Below are 25,488 nucleotides of genomic sequence, written 5' to 3' on the forward strand. Positions count from 1 at the left end.
GACAAAAGTATCATAACTTGAGATCATAAAAGCCAAAAATGAAAGACCCAACACTCATATCATCCTCAATGGGGAAAAACTGAGAGCTTTCCCCCTAAGGTCAGGAACAACACAGGGATGTCCTCTCTCACCACTGTTATTCAACATAGTATTGGAAGTCTTAGCCTCAGCAATCAGACAATACAAAGAAATACAAGGCATCCAAATTGGCCATGGGGAGGTCAAACTGTCACTCTTCACAGATGACATGATACTCTATATGGAAAACCCAAAAATTCCACCAAAAAACTTCTGGAACTGATCCATGAATTCAGAAAAGTGGCAGGATATAAAATCAATGCACAGAAATTGGTTGCATTCCTATTCGCCAACAATGAAGCAACAGAAAGAGAAATCAAGGAATCAATCCCATTTACAACTGCACCAAACACCATAAAATACCTAGGAATAAATCTAACCAAAAATGGTGAAAAATCTACACTGAAAACTATAGAAGCTTATGAAAGAAATTGAAGACAGAAAAAATTGGGAAAAGATTCCATGCTCCTGGATAGGAAGAACAAATATTGTTAAAATGTCAATATTACCCAAAGCAATCTACATATTCAATGCAATCCCTACCAAAAGAACACCAGCATTCTTCACAGAGCTAGAACAAACAATCCTAAAATTTGTATGGAGCCAGAAAAGACCCTGAATTCGTAAAGCAATCTGGAAAAAGAAAACCAAAGGAAGAAGCATCATAATCCCAGACTTCAAGCTGAATTACAAAGCTATAATCATCAAGACAGTACGGGACTGGCACAAGAACAGACACTCAGATCAATGGAACAGAACAGAGAACCCAGAAATGGACCCTCAAAGATATGGCCAACTAATCTTTGACAAAGCAAGAAAGAATATCCAATGGAATAAAGACAGTCTCTTCAGCAAGTGGTGCTGGGAAAACTGCACAGCGACATGCAGAAGAATGAACCTGGACCACTTTCCTACACAATAATAAACTCAAAATGGATGAAAGACCTAAATGTAAGACAGGAAGCCATAAAAATCCTCGAGGAGAAAGTGGGTGATGGGCATTGAGGTGGGCACTTGTTGGGATGAGCACTGGGTGTTGTATGGAAACCAATTTGTCGATAAATTATATTACAAAAAAAACAAAACAAAACAAAACAAAAACCCTCGAGCAGAAAGCAGGCAAAAACCTCTTTGATCTTTGCCACAGCAACTTCTTACTCAACATGTCTTTGAGGGCAAGGGAAATAAAAGCAAAAATGTACTATTAGGACCTTATAAAAAAAAAATCTTCTGCACAGTGAAGGAAAAAATCAGCAAAACTAAAAGGCAACCGATGGAATGGGAGAAGACATTTGCAAACGACATATCAGATAAAGGGTTAGTATCCAAAATCTTTAAAGAACTGTTCAAACTCAACACCCCAAAAAACAAATAATCCAGTGAAGAAATGGGCAAAAGACATTAATAGACACTTCTGCAAAGAACGCATCCAGATGGCCAACCGACACATGAAAAAACGCTCAACATCACTCATCATCAGGGAAATACAAATCAAAACCACAATGAGATACCACCTCACCTGTCAGAATGGCGAACATTAACAACTCAGGCCACAACAGATGTTGGTGAGGGTGTGGAGAGAGAGGATCTCTTTTGCACTGCTGGTGGGAATACAAATTGGTGCAGCCACTCTGGAAAACAGCATAAAGTTTCCTCAAAAAATTAAAAATAGAACTACCCTATGACCCAGCAATTGCATTACTAGGCATTTAACCATGGGATACAGGTATGCTGTTTCGAAAGGGGCACATGCACCCCAATGTTTATGCAGCACTATCAATAATAGCCAAAGCAGGGAAAGAGCCCAAATGCCCAAAGATGGATGAATGGATAAAGAAGATGCGGTATATATATATATATATATATATATATATATATATATATATATACACACATACACACACAATGGAGTATTACTTGGCAATCACAAAGAATGAAATCTTGTCATTTGCAACTATGTGGATGGAACTAGAGAGTATTATGCTAAGCGAAATTAGTCAGTCAGAGAAAGATAAACGTCATATGACTTCACTCATATGAGGACTTTAAGACTCAGAACAGATGAACACAAGTGAATAGAAGCAAAAATAATATAAAAACAGGGAGGGGGGACCAAACATAAGAGACTTTCAAATATGGAGAACAAAACAAGTTTCCTGGAGGGTTTTTGGGAGAGGGGATGGGCTAAATGGGTAAGGGGCATTAAGGAATCTACTCCTGAAAGCATTGTTGCACTATATGCTAACTGACTTGGATGTAAATTTTAAAAATAAAATAATAATAATAATAAAATATTAAATATTAAATAATTAAAATAAAAAAACAAAAACAAAAGAAGGATAAAAAATTTGAGAGTTTATTCTAGTTTATCCAGGTATTTCCCTATATAAATTCTAAAATTCAGAGAACCTTTCTGGTTGAGTCACAGAGAGGAGACGTTGCTGGCTTTGAAGATGGAGGAAGGGAATCACAAACCACAAAATGCAGCTGGACTCTAGAAGGTGGAGAAGACAAGAAAGTGAATTTTCCAGGTTCACTAGAGTCTCCAAAGTATACCAATGCAGTGAGACTGATGTTGGATTTCTAACCTACAGAACTGTAAGGAAATAAATATGTGCCATTTTGAGCCACTAAAGTTTTGCTGATTTGTTATAGCAGCAATAGAAAAACAATGCAAAAGTTAAAAAGAAAGGTACAACTTTCAAGTTCACAGCATTGCCAGCAGTAATCATAGAAAGAAAATTATTTATATTTTTGTTTACTTTTAGAAAAATGAAATTCAAAGAAGAAAATCTTACCAGCTAAGAAAGGGTATTGTGTACAACTATTTATATGTGTAATTACTGCTCTTTAATTCAATTGTGGAGAAGAATCAATTATATACTAAATATTTTTTTGTTTAACTTGCTTGGAAGAAAACTGTTCAGCTATTATTATCTTTTAAATTTGTCCAGGTTTGGATGCATTAAAAAACTGGAGGCATTACTCTTCCAAGTAATTTTTATTATTTTTTAATGTTTATTTTGGAGAGAGACAGCCAGCAGGAGAGAAGCAGAGAGAGAAGGAGACAGATAATACTAAGCAGGTTCTGCGATGTCAGCACAGAGCCTGATGCGGGGCTCAAGCTCACAAATTGTGAGATCATGACCTGAGCCTAAACCAAGAGTCGATGCTTAACCAATTGAACCACCCAGGTGCCCTTCAACTAATTTTTAAAATAAGAAACATCAAGATTCATTTTTAAACTAACTCAAAATTACTAGTTATATAAAGTTATTTAAAATACAGTAATGATACCAGGAAGAATTTTGATATGCATGCATGAAGACATTTATTAGCCATTTACCATTACTCTAGTTTGTGCTATACTCTGATGTCTTCAGGTTTAACAGCCTCCTGCTGTCCTTATAGGAATGTATCCAATTGTGTAGACACAGAGTATATCAGGTCATAAAGGGAGGTCAGGTCATAAAGGGAGAAGCACTTACTTTAGCAAATTTTAGTGTTCTCTGCACTCCGTTTCAAGCAAAAACTAAATATGCAAAAACACAATTTTGCTTTTTATGGAAGCTTTTTTATGATCATTATTAAGGTCCCTAGTTAAAATCTCCTTAGGCTCTACCCTCTCTCTTTAAAAATAAAAAATATCTTCTGTAATTTGTGTGTTATTATTGTGACAACTTGAAAATAAATAATGACAATGTATAATCTCCTTCTGTTAATTAAAACACAAACCAGTTTCATAAAAACATCTCTTCTCTTGGGCGTGGGGTGGGGATGGGCGTGGGGGAGACAAAACAACCTCATCCAGAATTTCTATTATTGATCCTTTCTCTTTAAAACCAAAGGAAATCACATACAATAAAAGACAAAAATATTTTACATTTTTCATTTTCCCTTATATGTTTATATTTTTCATTTCATTTCAAAATGTTAGAATAAATTTTTATTTACAGCAGGGAAAATAGAAGAAATCTTGGTGAGAGAATTTTTAAATTTAGATCTTGAAGACTAGGCTTTCAGCAGTTGGGAGGGGAAAATTGCAGAAAACAGCTTTTAAAAAATGATGATTATGATAAGAGTTTCAATTTACCGATTACCTACTTTGTTCCAGTATATTACTTTTGTCCTTTAATTTTATTACACTTACTATTTTTTTTAGAACAGAAAAAGTTTAGTGAAATTATATCCATTTTACAAATTATGAAACTGAGGTTATGATAACAGTAAAAGGCCACCCAGGATCACCAACCAAGTATTTGAATTATACATTTAACAAGCAAAGATGTAATCCAGATCCACTTGATAGTAAACACAAATGTGCTTTGCACTGTGAAAGATGAGATCACTTCTTATCAGTTTATAGGCATTTTCTGTTTTTTGGGAGAGACAGACACTGTGCCATAGTGATATAGTCTCCCATTAAAATAAATCTTTTTAGGGGTGCCTGGGTGGCTCAGTCGGTTAAGCATCCGACTTCAGCTCAGGTCATGATCTCACACTCTGTGAGTTCAAGCCCCGCGTTGGACTCTGTGCTGACAGCTCAGAGCCTGAAGCCTGCTTTGGATTCTGTGTCTCCCTCTCTCTCTGCCCCTCTGCTGTTCATGTTCTGTCTCTCTCTGCCTCAAAAATAAATTTAAAAACATTTAAAAATAAATAAATAAATCTTTTTAAATACAAAATATTTTCTTAAAAAATTATAGAGTAAACATGAGTATGGAGGATATGCAGATATGGTCAAAATTGTGATGGTGATACACTAGTTAAGAAGTCTGGGCTACACTGCAATATGTTGAGCCATTCAAAGCATCCCAGCCCCCTTGACATTCAGTGCTCTACATCAGTCATAGTTATATAAAGTCTAAGATGGCGCCTGGCCTCTAAAATGAGACACTTCAGCTTCAGTCAACTTCACTCCAAATTTAACTCCTGGGGGCACCTGGATGGCTCAGTCAGTTAAGCATCTGACTTTTGTTCAAGTCATGATCTCATGGCTCGTGAGATCCTTGATCACGAGGTCAAGCGCCATGTCAGGCTCTGTGCTGACAGCTTGGAGCCTGAAGCCTGTTTCGGATTCTGTGTCTCCCTCTCTCTCTCTCTGCCCCTTCCCTGCTCCTGCTCTGTCTTCCTTCTGTCTCTCAAAAATAAATAAATGTTAAAAAAATAATAATAACTCCTGACTTGTCTTGACACAAGAAAAGTCTTTGATAAACTGAACATGTCCTAAATTTATAAATCATTGGTCAGGATGCTATTGCAAACATTCAAGAAATTAGCTCTGTTCTGCCACTAAATATTTCTGTGGACTCTGAAGTTCTAAGCATTTTTTGGAGACTCAGCATTCAGGGATGAGATCCTCTAATACTCCATATTAGATTTAATGTTCTAAATCATGGAATCAACACAGATCATCGATTTTTGATCATGGGACCTTATTTTTTTCATCGTAAGAAAAATAGATGCTTTTCTTCTTCGTGAGGAAGCTGTGAATTATTTTGGTAAGTATGATACTGAAATATCAATTCAGACCTCCATATATACTCAGGATAAGATGTTAGAGTGTATATCAGATATACTCAAAAAATAAAAATGTATTCAAGCCTTTCTAGGGTTAGTTTCCAGTAGGGTTTTTTCACAAAATGCAAAAACTATTGGGCATTTTCACTGCCCAATGGGGAATATACTCCATGGCTCTGAATGCTACCAGTGTGAAGCACCTTCTGAAGTTCACAATGAGCACAGTGTCTCAGCTGGCATCTGTGGGGAATGCTTGTTGAGTACCTAAGGAATCACAAGTACAAAGCAGGACTCTCAGCCTGAATATTTGCACTGGAACACCACCTAAAAGTATTCCTTAGTCATAAATTTGTCTGGGATACTGATAATTCAATTTTAAATTACATGCCTACATTATGAATCCAGGAATCTTAGTTTGTTTAAAAAGGACCCTTACCAACCCCAAATGCACATCAAAAGTGGAACTAATTATTCTACTTCCTCCCTATTTCTTTCTATTCATTTTTCCATCTCTCTCTTTTTCATTCGCACACACAGATACTTACTCCTGGAAGCTATTTCTTCTAACAACTATGAAAAGGAAATATGATGCCTGGGCAACGAGGGTTCAAAATGCTCATTTTCTAGAGGTTCAACACTCGACACCATGTAGTAAAATGATACATCCATATTTTAAATTGTACCTTCAGATTCAAATAAATTACCAAAGTACATCATTTCTTTCATAGATTCAGTGAGTAATACAATAAACCTTTATCAATGGCTAAGGTGTACACGTATGACACCCCTGAGGCTAACTTGATTACATAACACAGATGTTTCTGAAAGCTTTGAAAAAATCAGAGGGAAGTGGAAGATGTAATCTAGGGAAATGAAATAATTTCAGTCTCTAAATGACAATTCTTTTAAGTTTGTCTATTTATTTTGTGATAGACAGCATGAGCAGGGAAAGGGCAGAGAGAGAATCCAAGCAGGCTCCATGCTGTCAGCTCAGAGTCTGAGGTGGGGCTCAAACTCACAAACCATGAAACCATGAGCTGAGCTAAAACTGAGAGTTGGACACTTAACTGACTGAGCCACTCAGGTGCCCCAATAACTATTTTTTTAATAACTTAGAAAAAGTACTATTATGACCATAAATGGATTAGACAAACTTTCTATCTTACTTGCCTTCACAAGTCCTCAGTTATTAAATGTGAATGACGTTTGGAGATGGACAGGCTATTGATATTCAATGAAGCCTAAAAATACAGATGTTTCTTCCTCTAAAACTGAATTTATCATTTATAAAATTTTTACTGTGGGAAAAATAAATTCAAATTCCTTATATTCCATAGTTCCACTGTAGTCATAAAATATATTTACTACTCTAAAATATAATATAAATACAGTAAGTCATAATTTCTGGGAACTTACTACCTTAAATATTAGTATATAAAATCTATTTTTTCCTCATTAAATGATTGCTGCAAAATCTTTAACCAAAATTACGAATTCAGCTGGCCTCATATGATGCATCCATCTCTTTATTACAGCAAGAATAGCAATATGTGGAATGTACATCACAATCGAGACCATCAAAAGTATATTTCCTATTATAAAACAATCTCAAACTTAACATAAAATCTTTTAAACATTTCAAAAATGTTTATATTATTTGAGTGGGTTGACATGATACTATTCTTCCCCAAATGCTTGAGTGTTTCCTCACTCACGAAGACAGTTCTGTATTCAATCCGGTATGAAAACTGAAAAAGGGATATATATATATATATATATATATATATATATATATATACACACACACACACACACACACACACACACACACATATAGCCACTGGGTGGCTCAGTTGGTTAAGCATCCAACTTCAGCTCAGGTCCTGATCTCACAGTTTGTGAGTTGGAGCTTTACACTGGGTTTTCTGTTGTCAGTGCAGAGCCTATTTCAGATTCTCTCTCTCTCTCTCTCTCTCTCTCTCTCTCTCTGCCTTTCCCCTGCACTCTCTCTCTCTCTCTCTCAAAAATAAACAAGCACTTAAAAAAAAATAAAATAAAATTGTTCACCAGTCTTCCCCACTAAAAAGCCAACCTTATCCCCTTTGTAATAAGTATTTTGTTGGAAGTTATTTTGAAACTGTAAAAATCCCATTCCTAATCAAACGTTCAAGTTACCAGTTTGCTTTTTATCAGTATGAACATAAGGATATCCATTCCATTCAATGGGTCATGATCCTTGTTATTACTATTAAGTCTCAATTTTTTTTCCAGTTTTGACCTTTGGAAACTCATCAAATATAGCTCCAATGTACTTTCAACGTATTCCCATTATTCTTGAACACTCCTTTACTTTATGGTTGAAAAAGAAGTTCCAGTCTCATCTGGTGCATTTCCTACCCAGCCATGGCACTTCTTCATGGCACTTTGGTTCCTTTTTAGTGGAACAATGTTCAGAAATCAAGGGCACTATGTTAGTAATTGTTAGGGAGGTGAAGCTATTCCCAGTCATTGTCAGGGGAAAGAGCTAGGGAACATATGTAAGATGAAGATAGAGGTACACACATGTACACACACACATATCCCATATATGTACTTTTGTTATTACCTTCATATATCCTATAAAACCAAAGTGTATTGCTAGTTTGTGATTTTTTGCTTCATTTACTTACCTTTAGAGCGACGAAGAACAAAGAAAATTACTTCTTATGTTTCTGCTTCATTGCCAGCAGCCAGTATTGTCAGGTTTTTTTATTTATGCCATACAAATAAGTACATAATAGCATCTCACTGTTGTTTTAATTTCAGTTTCTCTAATGATAATGTTGAATACCTTTTCACATGCATACTTACTATATATTTATCTTCTCTGATTTGTGTTCAAGCGTTTTGCCCATTTATTAAGAATTGTATAATTTTCTTATTTTTGAGGTTTTAAGAGTTTTTTTATATTTTGTGGTTATGAATCCTTTAACAGGTGACTTGCAAATATTGCTCATACTCTTTTGTTACTTCATGCCTTTAACGGTTATTTTTTTCACAGCAAAAATTGTCTAATTTTGACAAAGGCCAATTACCTTTCTCTCTGTCAGTAATAACATATTTTAACTTGGTGTCTTAAACGGATGTTCACTTGTGCCCTGGGGCTGCAGCTTTAGCTGCTTTTCTCTCTGAAACTAGGCTTCCATTTGTTAAGGTAGTGAGGGCCCCTAAAGCCTTTCACACAGTGCTGGCTTCTCTTCTTCAGGACTCCACCATGGAGGCAGGCTTTCTTTAGTCTCCCAAACTACCTCCAACCACCCTTAGGTTCCTGGACAAGATCCTGAGAGATGATGCAAATACGCCTTTTGTCTTTAATATGAGTGAGGGATTATCTCCTCAAGGTTGTCCACGTTCAGGCTTTGGCAATTTGCTACAAAGTTTAAGTGGATTCCTATATGCCTATAATGTGTCCAGCATCTCAGCTTCCTGTACTATGCACAGTTAAGATTATTCTTGGGTCCTATAGCTCTAGAGGGACATGTTTTACATTAGATGTCAGGTAATTTGTCCTGTGACAAAAAAAGCTATTTTTTTTTATTTTATTTAGCTTGCTCTTAAACTTGGTTGAGGGCGACCCACTCTTTCCAACTTTTTTCTTTTTTTTTTTTAATCAATTAATTTATTTGAGACAGAGAGAGAGCAAGAGAGAGAGGATGAAGGCACAAGCGGGGGTGGGCCAGAGAGAAGGAGAGACAGAATCCCAAGCAGGCTCCACACCATCAGGGCAGAGCCTGATGTGGAGCTTGAACTCAGAAACCCTGAGATCATGACCTAAGCCAAAACCAAGAGTCAGACTGACTGACTGCGCCACCCAGGTGCCCCTGTTTCCAACTTTCTATACCCTAGGCAGAAGCAAAACTCTAGATCATCTTCTAAATGGTTTTCTTATTAAAAACCAAGCAATAAAGTCCTCAAAAGATTAACGAAATGTGCTATGTATGTATCTGTATATGTATACACATGGATACATGAAAATGAGAAGAGACGTTTCCATTTTATTCTTATAGTAAATTACAAAAAGGTTAATGAAGATTTTCAGAAACTCTAAACTGTAATGCAATTTATTACACAATTTAGGCTAATTTCATAGTTGATTTATACATTGACATTTTATATTAGATGCCAGTGAGCATAATGAGATATAAAATTACGGGACTGCATAAAGCTTGTGAAGAGACAGGAATATATATCAAATATAAGTTACTGTTCAAGGAAATTGCTGATTACCTGTCCTTTACTCTGGGTTATTAAAGATTAACGTTTTCAAGCATAACCTGAGAAAAATATAGTCTGGGGATCCCATCTCTGCTATCTCTCTAGACACTAAATGAACAAATAGCAATACTTTATGAATTTTACACCTCAAATAGTTCAGAGTGCTTTCTGTATTTTGCCTCATAGCATAAATTTTATAGCTTTACCTAAGCCATCCACTGAAACAAATAGTGTCTCCCTCCAGAAACAAAACTTTAAAAAAAAAAAAGGCAAAACCCCTGAAGAAATTTTTAAAAAATATCAAAATTATGTTGTCATCTCCTTGAACATGCAACTAATGATGCCATCAACACAGCATTGGCTGTGGATAACAGACCAGCAACAGGACTGCCCACTACTGATAGGCCAATTAGAAAACACACTAAGAAAGATTTAACTGTCATGGTACCTGGGTGGCTCAGTTGGTTAAGCATCCGATTCTTGACTTTGGCTCAAGTCATGATCTCACTTTTTTTGAGTTCGAGCCCCACGTTGGGCTCTGCAATGACAGCACAGAACCTGCATGGGATTCTCTGTCTCCCTCTCTCTCTGCCCCTCCTCCACTCACTTTCTATGTCTTGAGAGAAAGAAAGAAAGAAAGAGCAAAAGAAAGAATCTTTTTTTAAAAAAAGGCTAAGATAAAGAGTAGCATGAGCACTCAAACTTCGTATGTGAAGAAGACAACATGGAAAGGCATGTTCATGGTGTCTTGAAGCATTCCTCACTCAGATGAGTAGGATTCAAGCCATGCCTCTATTGACAGCTTGGTGTAATATATTCCATTAGCTAAACTAAGTTTTTCATCAGATCTATTTGGGAGTTTACAATTAACTCTTCACTGTGAATTCCTCCACATTTTGTAGAAAATGCTCAATTTGAATCATGAGATAAAAACAAGCATCCTACCGAGTCGCAAAGAAACTTACACTTAAAATGGCACAAGTATGGAAAGGACGTTGATTTGGATTGTGCAGCAATTTATCTAGGATGACACAGATCCATACACAAAACTCACAGAACAGGATAGAATTTCGTTTCTTTTAACCCTCTCAAGTTACGTATACAGAATTTATGAAATTTACCCTTTGTTTTTCCAGGTTAGTTCCTATCAATCCCTTTTCTCTCAAAAAGAATAAAATAACTCCTCCTTTTGTCCAACTCTATCTTTTAAACTTTCTGAAATTTCAAACTCTGTTTAGGGTCTATCAGTATACCCATCCTTCACCACTAAATTAACCCTTTCTTGCCAGATGTGCACGTTTTCCCCTTTGCACTGCTGTGTTCTCCGGTTGTTCATTTTTTGGAATCAGACTTTTGTTTTGTTTTTCTTCCCAACTTCTTAGATTCTCAATTTGGGATATTTGCCCAAAGATGCTGATGTTTGAAGTTGGAATAAAGCATACCCTGTATCAATACTGAGTGAGTCTGAATGAAAATTTTCCTGGAAGTTAAGGAGTTAAGCACTAAAATTCAAAGGCAGCCTCTGTGGAGACCAAGACTGTGATTCAGTTAACTTTGGTTGAAAAATGGACACTAGATCTATTTTGTTCAAACCAAATAATTTAAACCTTTTTATTACATTGCTAGAGAAATAGAATTGTTCAGAAAGCATAGTACTGATGAATTAGGCTATTGTGACTTTAAATTCAACTTGGAGAAAATCCTATGCTACCATTATAAGACGTTTATAAAAACTAGGAAGTAGTTTATTTTTCTACAAAGGCTGCCTTCAACCACACACCGTTTTATCTGTTTCCATTTCCATATCCCATGACTTCTGTATCCCATGACTCCCATGAGTCATTCTAAGGTATCAAAATCCAGGCTCAGCAACTAAGATTCATGTTCAGGTACTAAGCAACTTCATCTGTTCTAAGTTAAAACTTTAATCTCTCTTTCAAGCCAAAGCTTTCCTCCTCTTGCACAATCCTAAACTATTGTTCAGATCTCTGGTGGGAGAAGTACACTCTGATCTTTCACTCCCACTTGACTTCTTTCTTTCCCAGCTATTTTCTGGCTTTTCTAGAGCCATTGAGAAACTTAGAGAAACCAGGTAAAATTTATATTTGCACTTCTCTCTTCCTGACTCATACTGGATGACCTCCAATGTCCTTCCAAATGGCAGGTAAAAAAATATGGGCTTTTTGTGTGGGAGAGGTAAAGTTCTTTGAAGGCTCTATGAGAACTTTGGCCTTTCACTTTTTCTAGAGATAGGCTATCACAGTTGACCTGCAGTCTTGTGATTCACCCATGCTCAATTGATGCTCGCTGAAGTATGCAATACAACCTACTTTTGGATTCTCTTTGCCCAAACAGGTTACCATATTGCTTTTAAATTACTATCTTTGGAGTGCCTAGGTGGTTCAGTCAGTTAAGCATCTGCCTCTTGATATCAGCTCTGATCTTAATCTCAGGTTCATGAATTGAAGCCATGAAGTGATAAATTTTTATGATAAATATCATAAAATATATGGTAAATTACTATCTTTGACAGAAAGAGTAAAGGACAAAGCAGATCTTTTGCATCGTGCCACCTGATTCGTTTCTTTCTTATTTTTAAACTTCATGGTAGTTCTTGACTAACATTTGTTTGTCAATGATTCTCTCTTGTAAATAAAGTATACTAAAAATAAAAGACTTATACTTCCCAAAACACCAGTATATTCTAAAGGAGTAAAAAATGTTCATTCTCAAATATACCATTGCAGTAAATAAATACATACCTGAAAAGAGTCAGCCTCCTTTGTTTTCTTTGGAAGTATTTTATTAATGTCCGCCTGTAAGGCATCTGGAAAGAATCTTGAAGTATTCAGGTCTTTACGATCTAGATCTATCCTTCCAGGATAATGAAAACACCAGCAATGTCAAGAAGTTTCTTTTTTCACAATATTAAATGTAAATACACAATCACAAATTCCCCTTACCTAAATTTGCTTATTTTCTAACTGACCAGCCAACAACTTGAATGTCAGTTGTATTCAGAATAATGAATTTGAAATTGCCAGTGACAAAATTTCCTACTGTCAACTTCTATTTATATAGGGAAAAAAATAGAAGGCAGTGGATTTTACTGACCTGACACTGAAGCTTTTTATAATTGCAGGTCCAAAACATTGTACAAGGTGAAATGCCAAATAATTCACACATGGGCAAACAAAGACCACAACAAGAGGAAGCAAAGTCTATGCATACAATTGTTTTCTACTTAAATGCTTTACACATGCTCAAGTTTGCCTGGAGTGCCAGACTCCACAGAACCAGGTAAATACATAAATGCAATTTGTATACTACATCAAATAATACACACTTAACAAATATTTAGCTTTGTATATTCTGTTTATAACATACCTGCCTACTTCAACGAGAAGAATGTCTTATAAGAAGGGGTGTGGTTCAGGGCTGCTTCCAAGGCAGAAGGGACACAGGGAAAACCATACTATAGTAATCTTTCTCTCACACTGTTTCTTATGGGTAAAACCCAGTAGAAACAAACATTAGATATGGTCTAGAAAGGCTAAACACATGCACACACATACAGAGAAATGCTTGTGAGTTTCCTGGCATTCTCTATACTTCTTATATGCTCCTGCCAGTTAACTCTCCAAACTTCTGCACTGTGTCTGTTTGGTCTAGGATGAGGACCTGAATAGAAAACATCATACCCCTCCCCTCCATGCTTTTTGCCCTTTTGTTTGGTTGGGCCAACTGAGTGCCCAGCGGGGTGCTGGAGGGAAGGATAGGGCAGAATGCTAGAAGCATAGTTGGGATATTTATTCTCCAGCTCCCTCTCTGAGAAATCAGCATGGATTGGCAGCACCCTTCAACCCAAATGAAGGTCACGGTTTCACTCAAGGTGGCTCCCTTCCACAAAGCAGTCTTCTTCCAGGTTGCAGAAGCCCTCCCTTTCCCTGTTTCTCCAAGTCAAGAGTGGTAACAGCTGTTACTCACTCCATGCTACAACTTTCTACCACTTTTTAAAATATTGTTTTTATTAAACCATTCTTAAATCATGCCATTTGGAGTGTGTCACAGTTTCCTGCTGGAACCTTGACTAACAGACATGAGGGTCACCATTACACCTGCTTCATTCCCCACCATACACTAAGTTGTGGGAATAATGCATGACAAGGGCACATAGTAATTATTTAATTCCAGAAAGGAAGGTAGAAAAGGAGCTAGGGAGGGAGGAAAGAAGGAAGAAACCTGCCTACAGGGTTTACATTTAAAATTAACAATGGAAAGGCTTATCTGCTTTTGTATTGCCCCTTTTGGTTATTACCTGGCGGGGGGGGGGGGGGGGGGGGCAGCACTTAGACTAATTGTAGTGAGTCTCTGTCTTAAATCTTCCCTCCAACATCTCACCTGGACTCTAAAAACAGTATTGACTGCTTTCTCTGTTTTGATTTTAGATCTCCTATAATTCATTCTCTGTAAAGTTGTCAGGGTGATTTCTCTAAAAACGCATACTTTACCCCTGCAGCTTCTAAGCTACTCACAGTCTTGTAGGTCAAGTCCAAACTCTTGAATGTACCACAAATAATGTGCTATCTCTAGTTTCTACCATCCTCTTTAGACTTATCAAATCATTAATGTCAACCCTCAAAACCTTGTTCCAGGATACAATTCTACTATGTAAAACAGCAAATGTCCAAAATTACATTTAGACATTGTTTTAAACTTAGGAAATAAAAACAAACAAAAAGTACATACATTAGTGAGCAAGAAAGGGTAGGGACTTTAAAATGTGGGCCATTGAAATAAACTAAGGGTGGGGCACCCGGGTGGCTCAGCTGGTTAAGTGTCTGCCTTGAATCTGGCTCAGGTCATGATCCCAGTGTCATGGGATCAGCCCTAGGCTGGGCTCAGTGCTGAGTACAAGCCTGTTTAGGATTCTCTCTCTTTCCCTCTCTGCCCCTCCCCCTCTGCTCAGGAGCCAGTGCGCACATGTGCTCTCTCCCTAAAATAAAAAATCAAATTAAAGTGGCATTAAAAAAAAGAAAAACTAAGGTTGGCAAAGGACTAAAAGAATAACTTTAAAATGTCTTTTGGATCACAAAATCCCATTAATCCAGATCTAAGTTACTATACTAAAACTAGAAGTAAAAACTCCGTTGAATGTTTAAATTTATTATTTAATAATTTGCAATATAAAGTACAGTTCAACTTTTTAAAAGGGTTATTCTTCTATTTGTATATCTCAAACTTACTTCCTTTTTTTTCTTTTTTCCCTCTCTAAGTACCTGTTTCAGTGGAGGAACACAGCTCATCCAAGGGGATGCCCAATGGAATACATAGATTTGATAAACCCCTCCCCCACAAAAAATCACATGATAGGAACTGTTCCAAAAAGCAGTTAATCAACAGAGTAGGACACACTTATTGTGTTGTTCTTATCGTGATGTGCAAGCTAAACACCATGCTTTTGGTTGTTGCTATTTCACAGATCTTGCAGAACATAATTACAGAATTATAGACTGTCTACCAGAATAGTTGTCTAATCTCAAACAGATCACACACAGCTTGTCCCATTTGTTTTGGTCCCCTTTAATATCAATTACAATGACTGTCAGTTTGACACAATTTTAGAACAAAGATTGTAAGATTATACCTGGTTATCTATCACCCACAGAAGGAAAATACAATGTTTCTCATCTCTATTATACTAGCCTTTTTCCATCTGCCTTCAACATTTATAACTGTCTAAGGAAACGAGGTGTCACAGTGATAAGTTCCTGTCAGTGAAAACTTCAATAAAACAGCTGCATATTTTCATGCATAAACCCCTCATCTATTGATTTCACTTAGGACACTCTTGGTTACAAGCCAACTCACACACACTTAAGTCAAAAGGCAGCTGTTCACTATAAGAATGTTGAGTGTAACTTTGCATTTTGCCGTCAAATTAATGACTGGGTCCCAAATGGAAATCAGAAGCTTTAAACATTCCCAATTTTAATACAATTACCCCAATTGTTAGTGTTATAGATTAAGTTCTCCAGAAAGCAAACTCTAAGACAGAGTTCAGCATACAAGATGTTTTGGAAGGAGCACCGCCAGGATCAACAATTGTGGAAGGGAAGATAAAGAATTAGAATTGAGCAGAGGAAGAGACCAAAGCCATACAGGTTTTACAGGCTCACCAGACCCAAGAATCATCTGGAGCTAAAGTGATCCTTCAGCGTTGTCCCGATTTGGAACAAAATAAGTGAGTCTTATACTTCTGCCTCCTTCACTCATTAGATGTGAACTGACCCTGGAAGGGCATGACTTTAGGTGAGACGGCTATGTCATTGAGACAATCACTCAACAGGTGAAGACTATTTGCTTCAGCACCTGGATAGTAAGTCTTTCCTTCAAGAAAGATCTGAGTGGCACATATTCCTGTCTATGTGGACCCCCTTTGTACCACCAAGCTCCATCCTCATGTATGCCCAGGAAACAGCATCCTCTGGAATCTAGTAAGCCTCAATTTTGTAAGAAATGTAAAATAAAAATACGAAGGTTAGTAGAAATAGCTGCCCAACCCACCATCAATACCAATATCACCTTCCTTCATTACCTATACTAGACTCCCCTTGCAGCTGCCAACTCTGCTGGTCTCCAGGGCATATCTGGTGACATGACCCAAACCCTCATTCCAGAGAGGACTGGACCCCAAGTCACTGTGCTGTTTTCAAGCTAGAATTGCTATAACTGTTCATTTACAGTAAAAAATGGGCAACAGGAATGTATTAGTCTGTTCAGCCTTCCATAATAGAATACCACAGACCAAGTTTGAATAATAGTTCTGAAGGCTGGAAGTCTAAGACCAAGGTCCATTAGAGTCCATTCTTCGAGTAGGCCTTTCTTCTTCCTGGTGTGCAGATGGCTGCCTCCTCACCAAACCTTCACATGGCCTTTCTCCTTTACACATGCAGAGAGAGCATATTCTCTGGTAGCATAGCTCTTCCTCTTCCAAGGATACCAGTCTTATTGTATCAGGGCTCCTCTTAGGACCTCACTTAATCTTAATTACCTCTTTGAGAACTCTATCTCCAAGTGTAGTCATATTAGGCATTAAGGGTTCAACACACAAACCTGGGGGGAAGGGATACAATTCACTCCCTAAGAAGGAAGACCTAAGGGATACCTAAATAGTTTATCTTGCCCTGCCCCAATTGTGTAATTGAAGTCCTACTTCCTCCTGATGATCAGGATCAATTACTCCTGCGAAATGGTATCTCCACTTCTCACCTATTAGTCTCTGGACGCAAGAAGTTCAAAGCGTCCAGTTGGCTGATGTAGATTACAGTCCAATGGGATACAGGCAAATGTGTTCTCACTATGGGGACAAGGACATCTGGCCCTGAAGGCTAGAGTTGCAGGGAGAGGAAACATCCAGCCCACTAAGGTAATTATGAGTAACAGTAAAGGAATTCACTCCTGCTTCTCTACTCTTGAGTTCCGTCAAAGATAACCATAACTGAGCATTGGTTAAAGTGGTAAAAATAGATTGTACTCAGTAACTACTGACAGTAGGGGAAAGAGTTGAGCTCCATTCTGATTTGTGAAAAGGCAATTTGGGCATTTTAAGGGAGAATGAGGGAGGGAAGAGACATTATGCATATAAAACACTTCTTAAAGTTTTAGTCAACATGAATTAGCTATTGTCTGCATTTCCAAAACAGATAGTTGGACACAAAATTTTATCTGTGGCTTTGTGACAGGACCAAGATAACTGGTTCCCATGGATAACTCTCAATGTAACAACAACCATGAGTATTACAACAAAAAATAATAGTGTTACAGTAACAATTGTTGCATGATGTCTCTGTGTCAAGGACTATACCAAGTGTTCTACATGGATTACTTCCTTAATCTTTACAAACTTTCTATTAGGTAGTTACTAAATACGTGTGTATACACACACACACACACACACACACATACATGCATGCATATATATACATATCACACATATACACACTCTGGCAGTGTGGAGCCTGCTTGGTATTCTCTCTCTCCCCCTCTCTCTCTGCCCCTCCCCTGCTTGCTCTCTCTCTCTCAACATAAATAAATAAACTTTTTAAAAATTAAAAATAAACACATACCTGCATATTTCAAATTTTATGATCCTAAATACATTAAATATTTTTCTACAATGAATCCTACATTCTACAATATAGATTCAAACACCTAAAAAATAAATTTTTCATAAAGTAAAGTTCACCATATATTCTCTCACTGAGAAAAACAATGTGCTTTTGATGAATTGTTAAATGACTTAGTTATAAAAGAACAAGATTTATTGCCCTACAAAAGCTAACTCCTTGATGGAATTTACTCTGTCTTCATTTCAGAGAAAGAAAAATAAAATCAAAGTGTCTGCTATTGTCCTCCAGTGCCAGTCAATGTCATTTGAAACTGCCTCGTTACTGTGTAAAGGCCGAATCCATGAGCTTGCATCAACCATTACACTCAAGTATGTTAGAGGAGAAAAGAAAGCAAAATGTGTGGTTATGGAATCATACATTGCCCAGGCCTGCATCATTCTGACCATAGAACAAACTACTGAACCGTGGAAAAAACACTAAATATATTGTGGGATACAGTTTCCAGTTCATCTTAAGTATTTGCTTCAAGTGGATTCCATGGTCTTTAAAGTCCTCTAAAGTCAATAAAATAAAGCTCAATAACTTTTGAATTTAAATCATCACATTGCCATCTTGTGGCCATAGAAGAGAAAACTGATGATCACTAGGAGCCTCTCCCTCTGCTTGTAACTTGGGTTATAAGGACACGATAGCTCACCTGCGTGACTTATGGGAGGCTAAAAAGGCTCTGTTGCTCTGACTGGCAGCTATAGGACCTGATAGAGGACAGAACTTTTATATAACATTGGGATGTGATTGCTGAGCAGAAAAACACATTTTCCAAATTAAGTAGAAAGTAAGTAGAAACTAAGTTAAAATCTGAAAAGGTCTTAGTATGAAGCATCATACAGTGCTCCATAGAAAGATGGTGAAGTCACATTTGCTCAGGAACCTCTACTGTTTTCTCTAACTTGGACAACTACAGAATGAATGCTTTTCAAAAGTGTAACAGATTGGACATCCAATTCATGCCGTTGGAAATCAAATTTAAAGCAGAAACCCCTCAAAGCAAAGTGTCCCTGTTTGGCTGACTTGAGACTCCACTCAGGTGTGCATCAAGACAAATACCAAGGCCAGATTTCTTGTCTTAAATTCCCAACCCTATTTTGAGTTATTAAAAAAAAAAGTCTTTATTTGAACTTAAATGTCATGCCTTAGTATGGCTGCATGTTAACATCTAATTACATTTGCCTGTGGATTCATTAATTCATCAAAATTTGCCAACTTTACTGTTGGGAACATATAACAAAAGTATGAATTCTGTGAAGCACGAGTTGCTTTTCTAACATATGACAAAGCTGGGAAATTTTCAAGAGAAAGATGATGCACATAGGTAACCAAATAAGTAGCTCCTGCTAAGTTAGCTGATGAGGAGGGGAATGTATAGTGGTCTAGAAATGACCCAGAGGAGGAAAAGGGGAGCAAAAGGCAGGGCAGGGCATTTAAAGAATATACAGGCTCTGTAAGATTGTGTTTTATACTGCCTTAGTTCAAGAATGCTTTGCAGCCTATGACCCATGATCATCTCTGTGACATTCCAAGGAAACTTGAGAGCAAGTGTCAGTTCCCACGAAGCTGGCCCCATGACTGGAATGAGCAACCACAGGCTGGAGAGACTAAAAGACCTCAAACTTATCTGGTAGAGTTCCTCTACAAGTGAGTGCTCCAAAAATATCTATTAGCTGCTCCCATACCTATGTTATTTATTTCTAAAATTTCATTATTCGTCATGTAAGAATTCTGATGAATAATTTCCAGGCAATAAATAGTTCTTGCTATCCTTCAACTTGCTCCAGCTAGTGAAACTATGGAAAACCAAACCCCTAAACTGTTTATTAGCTTTGAAGTGCCATTTTCCATTTCCTTTAAATCCCGAAATGTCTATGAATCTTGAAAGTGTCACATGTTTCCTTACTATAGTCTTCCATTGACTTGAGATAGTGGATTTTTATAAACAACCGAAATGTGTGTCTCTATTTCCACTTCAATAGAGAAGGTCTCCTGTATTTATTTCCTGTTAAGAGGTAGGTAGTTAAGATTAGAATTTAGGAAAAATTCACTGTTCTTATATACACGGATGCTCACTTTAGAAGTTAATAGAACCATCACTCCATCTCAGATAATGGTCTACCCTTTGATTATTTGTAATTGCTTGAGAGTAGTCAGCAGATCTCTAGAGACATTTGGAAATGAATTTACAAAATTGACTTGCTCTTGAAATAGAATGAAACAATAAAGATAAATCATTTTAATAGGAATCAAAATTCTACTCCTCTCAAATATAAATTCTCTGAAGAAAATGTATTTTGGGGAATCCTTATAAGGATTTATAAATCCTTATAAATCCAAATATCATTTCAGGAATTTTTGACTTAAAGAAATTGAAAATAACTTCTGAAGAGGAGACATTCTGGCAAGTCAAAATTCCTGGGTTCAATTTTAATTGACATCTTCATTTAGGTGCAATAGTTGATGAAAGGAACAAATTCTGGTGTGTCTGGGTGGTTCAGTCGGTTAAGCATTTGACTTTGGCTCAGGTCATGATCTCATGGTGCATGGGTTTAGGCCCCATGTTGGGCTCTGTGTTGACAGCTCAAAGCCTGGAGCCTGCTTCAGATTCTGTGTTTCCTACTCTGCCCCTCCCCACTCTGTGTCCTTTGCTGTTTCCTACTCTGCCCCTCCCCACTCTGTGTCCCACCTGTGTCCTTTGCTGGGAATCAGAGTTACTCAGGCATGATGGATGTTTCCTGGAGGAGGTGTGCAAGCAGGTTAAGTTTTGTGGCCTAAACTGATCTTTATGAGAGAAATGGATGCATGAAGTATTAGCCTATTGTCAGACTAGAATCTGGGCCAACTGGCAGATGGGCCTGCAGGCATATATAAATGATCTTCGTTCATGACATACTAGACTTGGTTCTAAGAAAATGTAAGCTAGAATCAGAAAATGAACATGCTCTCCAGTTCTGCTCAATACTCTGTAGCCCTAAGGACTATAGCCCCCCCAACTCTGGATCCCAATTTTCCAAGTATCAGAATCTAGGTTTTGGCACAGACATTGGCATTGACAAGGTGGGCATCAGCTATAGTGACAGACACATACCCATGCTTTTCACAACCAATAGCCATCATGGAGAGGGTTGGAGCTGCTGAGGAAGAATATGGCAGATGTTGACATGGTAACTGGAGAGAGACAATTCTTTTATGTCTTCTGCTCTCTCCTCTTCCGGTAGATTCACATGCACAGTCTAATGAAGAGCAAGGCCTCTACTACACAGCAGCAGCATTTGGTTATCTGATAAGGTAAAAATATACGCCAGAGAAATTACCTTACTATAAATCCATAGCCTGTCCCCTCCAAAATGCCCCATAAATGTGTAGAGTAGTACGGGTATAGATTACTCACCTGAAACCTTTACCAAGAGAAGACTGAGTATTGTATTGCAAAGCAAGACTAGCCTTTTGTATTCTAATTTCTTTATTCATCAGCATAATTGCCAATTTACTCAGACTTCAGGATTTTTATTGTTGGTGATGTGTATTAATTTGAAAGCATGTGATAATCAGTTGACCTCAAAGTACAGGCTCTGAAAAAAATTGTGTGTTTAATCTGACAGTGCAATTGATTTGAAAATTATAATTGGTTAATGAATATAGAACACTTGGATCACATTCATTTTTCTATTACTTTCATGGGTTTTCTTCAATTAGTTTTACTATCACATATTCCTTTTCATTTTTAACTCCACCAAAATGGGGAAAATATGGACACTCACTTGAATAAATCTCAGAATAACAGGTGTATAGACATCCAGAGTTGCCTTGGACAACAATGAGCATGAGGCTGCTGGTGTTCCACTGAGGGTGTTGTTTTGGTGACCAACACTCTTGAAGCCCTGAGATAGCCAGATCTGAAAATAAGATCACTCTGACAACTCTGTGATGGCTCAGGAAATTCTCCAACTACGTCAACATCTGGCTCTAACCCTAGTGTCTTGTCTTCTCATGTTGCCTGTCCCTCAGCAGAGCCTGAGTTAGGCTGTAAGTACAGGATGAAGAATAAAGCCAATATTAGGCAGGAAGACAACCTAAGCAAATTGGAGAAATTTGACATTTACTTAAGATAACCACTAAAATAACATATAAAGACTGGTGTGATTGAAGATTAAGAGCGATCTACCTATTCCAGGAAAGGTACAGACACCTATCAAGCTATCATTCTCAACTCTGGATTGAAAGAACATTCTCCTCCCCTCCACCTTCTCCCCAAAGCTTAATAGGCTGCCTCATGTTTTTCAAATTCCACATTGAGTAGCCCAAAAAAACTTTTTTTCAAATTTTACTCAAAATATATTGTATTTCATTAAGAGCCATTCAACACAATAATTCAAGGACATAGGGGAAAAAAAATCTAAGTTTGGAAATTATCTCATGGACTATCCAAACACACAGACTAGAAGAAGTATAAATTGTATCCCATGATGATGATAAAAAAGCAGAAATATTTTCTCATTTATATCCAATATAAAAAATGTACCTTTTCCTTTTCCTAACTAGATTTCACTGATATTTTTGATAATACATTTTCCCTTGTTATGAAGGACATGAGAATCACAGTCATTTATAGTTTTGAAGACATATGTAGTCCCTGAACATAATTAAAACTATATCATTTAACAATGATTATTGTTACTGCATTTTATTTGTTACCCATGCCTTCCTTTAAATTTATTTTAGTTGAATTCAGTTAACTATATCTGTCATTGTTACCTACTGTGTTTTCAAAATCTCTAGCCTGCAAATGCCATGTTTTTGAATCACACTGGTTTTACATAATCAAATCTGAGACTCTTCACCATTAAGCACAAATATTTAGATCACTCTTATTACTATAATTGTATTGGGATTGATTTCAGTTTTCCTAATTAATATTTTCTACTTCCATGTTCTCTTGACACTTTAAAATTTTGTTTTCAAGTGTACCTGAATGGCTCAGTCAGTTAAATGTCCAACTCTTGGTTTCAGTTCAGGTCATGATATCGTGGTTTGTGAGTTCCAGCCCGGAATCAGACTCTCTGCTGTCAGCATGGATAGATGCTGTCAGCATGCTGTCAGAATACTGCTTTCTCAGGATTCATAGCAATAGATGACTCAAGTACAGGGAAGTAAATCTAAGGTGCTAAATCTGTGATCATGGTCATTTGATATGAATTGAAATTAAAACGTATTCTCTCACTCTACCCACTCATTACCCAGCTATAGAATCTCACTCTAGATACATAAAACATAAGATCACTGCCCAAGAGAAACCAAAGGTCCACACCTCATGCTAGAACTGCTTCACAAATGATACGTGTTTATTTAATAGGCACTTTCCCCCCTAGCTTCTTCAATTCCCTGTATCCTTTTCTTCCACTCATGAAACAAACAACTAGTGTAGTTTTCTTCCCTTTTAAATACATTTAAGTTCTTGCCAAAAGAACTTAACCCCTTTAGCTCTCTTTGTTCAATGAATAAAATTAGATACCTGTTGACCATTTCTAGGTTTCCAGTAATAACTTCCCCCTGACCATTTCATATCCTTCTAATTTTGTAATTGAAGAAAAATGGCAGTGATAAGTTTTAAAGTTTGCCCCCAACAAATAAAATAGTGAAAAGAGGTTCTAGATTTTAGTTTTTCACCTTATTCAAATCCATTTAATTAGGGGGAAAAAAGTTACTTTATTAAGATGTAATGTTTCACCTTAACTTTATAAACACAAGAATAGTTATCCCAAACTATGATTAAGCTGACCTTAGATGTAGTAGCATAAGCTAGAAGAAGTATTTGTATAAATGTAAAATGATGTGGAGCACCTGGGGGCTCAGTTGGCTGAGCATCTGACTTTTGATTTCAGTTCAGGTCATGATCCCAGGGTTGTGGGATCAAGCACCAATTAGGGGTCTGTGCTCACAGCATGAAGTCGGCTTGGGATTCAAACTCTCCCTCTATCTGTTCCTCTTCCTCTATCACTCTGCCGCCAAAAAAAAAAAAAAGAGGAAAGAATGGTGTAACTTACAGTCCTATCAAAATATCAAATATCTATGAATAAACAATGAAATATCTGTAAAAACTCTACACATAAAGTTACAAACTATCACAGAGTGGAATTAAGACATAAAAAAATGGAAGGATAAAACACTTGAGAATCAGAAAACTCAATACTATAAATATACTATGTCTCTGTTAATTGATTTGTAGATTCAATGTCACACCAATCAAAATCCAAGCAGTTCTTTTAATGGAGATTGCCAGGTTGATTCTCACATTTCTGTAAAAAGGTGGAGAAGCATGGACACCTAAGACAGTGTTGAATAACATACACTTATAGGACTACAGTAGTTAAGACCATGTAGTACAGGGGCAGATAGAACAATACGAACAAGAAACACATACAGATAGAACCTGATTTCTGGCAAAGTTGGCATGAAGAATAATAAAAAATAGATATCTTTCTAATAATTTTTGCTGAATTTATTGGATATGTGGATATCCATAAAGAACAAATAAATTAATCACTATCTCACAACATACACATGTACTTACATACAAATCATAGTGTCCTATAATTTAATCTTGTTGGTGATTACATGGGTGTAATCTTTGGAATTACTTTGGAAAAAGATCATCAGAATTTACACTCACGATTTACCCATTTTTCTCTACGTGTGTTATACTTCATGTTATACTAAAAAGTATATTCTCAATAAAGTCCTTACATGGGGTGCCTGGGTGGCTCACTTGGTTAAGCAACTGACTTTGGCTCAAGTCATGATCTCATAGTTTGTGGGTTCGAGTCCCAATTGAAGCCTGCTTCGGATTCTGTGTCTCTCTTTCTCTCTGCCCTTCCCAGCTCATGCTCTGTCTGTCTGTCTCTCTCTCTCTCAAAAAATAAATAAACAATAAAAAAATTTAATCCTTATAGATTTCTTTTATAAATTAATGATATTAATGGCCTATCTATATGTATGCCTTCTGCTCTGAAATTTTGTAGATGCCAATTAGTCTGCTATGGGTTGCCATAGTAAAATACCATAGAGTGAGTGGCTTAAATAACTGAAATTTATCTGTTACAGTTCTGGAAGCTGGAAGTCCAAGATCAAGGTGTTGGCAGGTTTGGTTTCTCCTGAGGCTTCTCTCTACAGTTGTAGACTAAAACACGGACTGGAACTTTTTAGCTCACTGTGTCCTCACAACATTTTTCCTCCATGCATGTTCATCTCTGGTGTTTCTTTCATTTCTTGTAAGGGGACCTGTCATATTGGATTGGGGCCTCACCCTTAAGACTCATTTAACCCTAATTATCTCCTTAAAGGCCTTGTCTTCAAATACAGCCATACCAAGGATAAAGGCTTGAATTTTGAGGGGACACAATTCAGTCTGTAATATCACCCATTCTGATTTGGGGACCCAGATGTGTGACTTGCTCTC

General features: G+C 37.0%; 1 protein-coding gene across 13 annotated transcripts in view; it reads right to left on the reverse strand.

Moving 5' to 3' along the window:
* Positions 1–2,463: 2,463 nt before the first annotated feature.
* Positions 2,464–25,488, reverse strand: part of SLCO4C1 (solute carrier organic anion transporter family member 4C1) — a 129,665-nt gene continuing 106,640 nt past the window's right edge. For 7 of the 13 annotated variants that reach the window (XR_006204120.1, XR_006204125.1, XR_006204119.1 and 4 more), the window contains 3 exons: positions 21,794–22,105; positions 21,424–21,604; positions 20,639–21,312 (listed from right to left, as the gene is read on the reverse strand). The gene's annotated coding sequence lies outside the window, so the exon portion shown is untranslated. Of the gene's footprint in view, positions 2,573–12,611; positions 12,724–18,051; positions 20,035–20,638; positions 21,313–21,423; positions 21,605–21,793; positions 22,106–23,905; positions 24,032–25,488 lie in introns of those variants that run through there. The other 6 variants (XR_006204123.1, XR_006204122.1, XR_006204124.1 and 3 more) reach the window with 6 other exon arrangements.

Source organism: Panthera leo, chromosome A1 (genome assembly GCF_018350215.1).
Source record: "Panthera leo isolate Ple1 chromosome A1, P.leo_Ple1_pat1.1, whole genome shotgun sequence".
Classification (NCBI taxonomy): Eukaryota; Metazoa; Chordata; class Mammalia; order Carnivora; family Felidae; genus Panthera; species Panthera leo.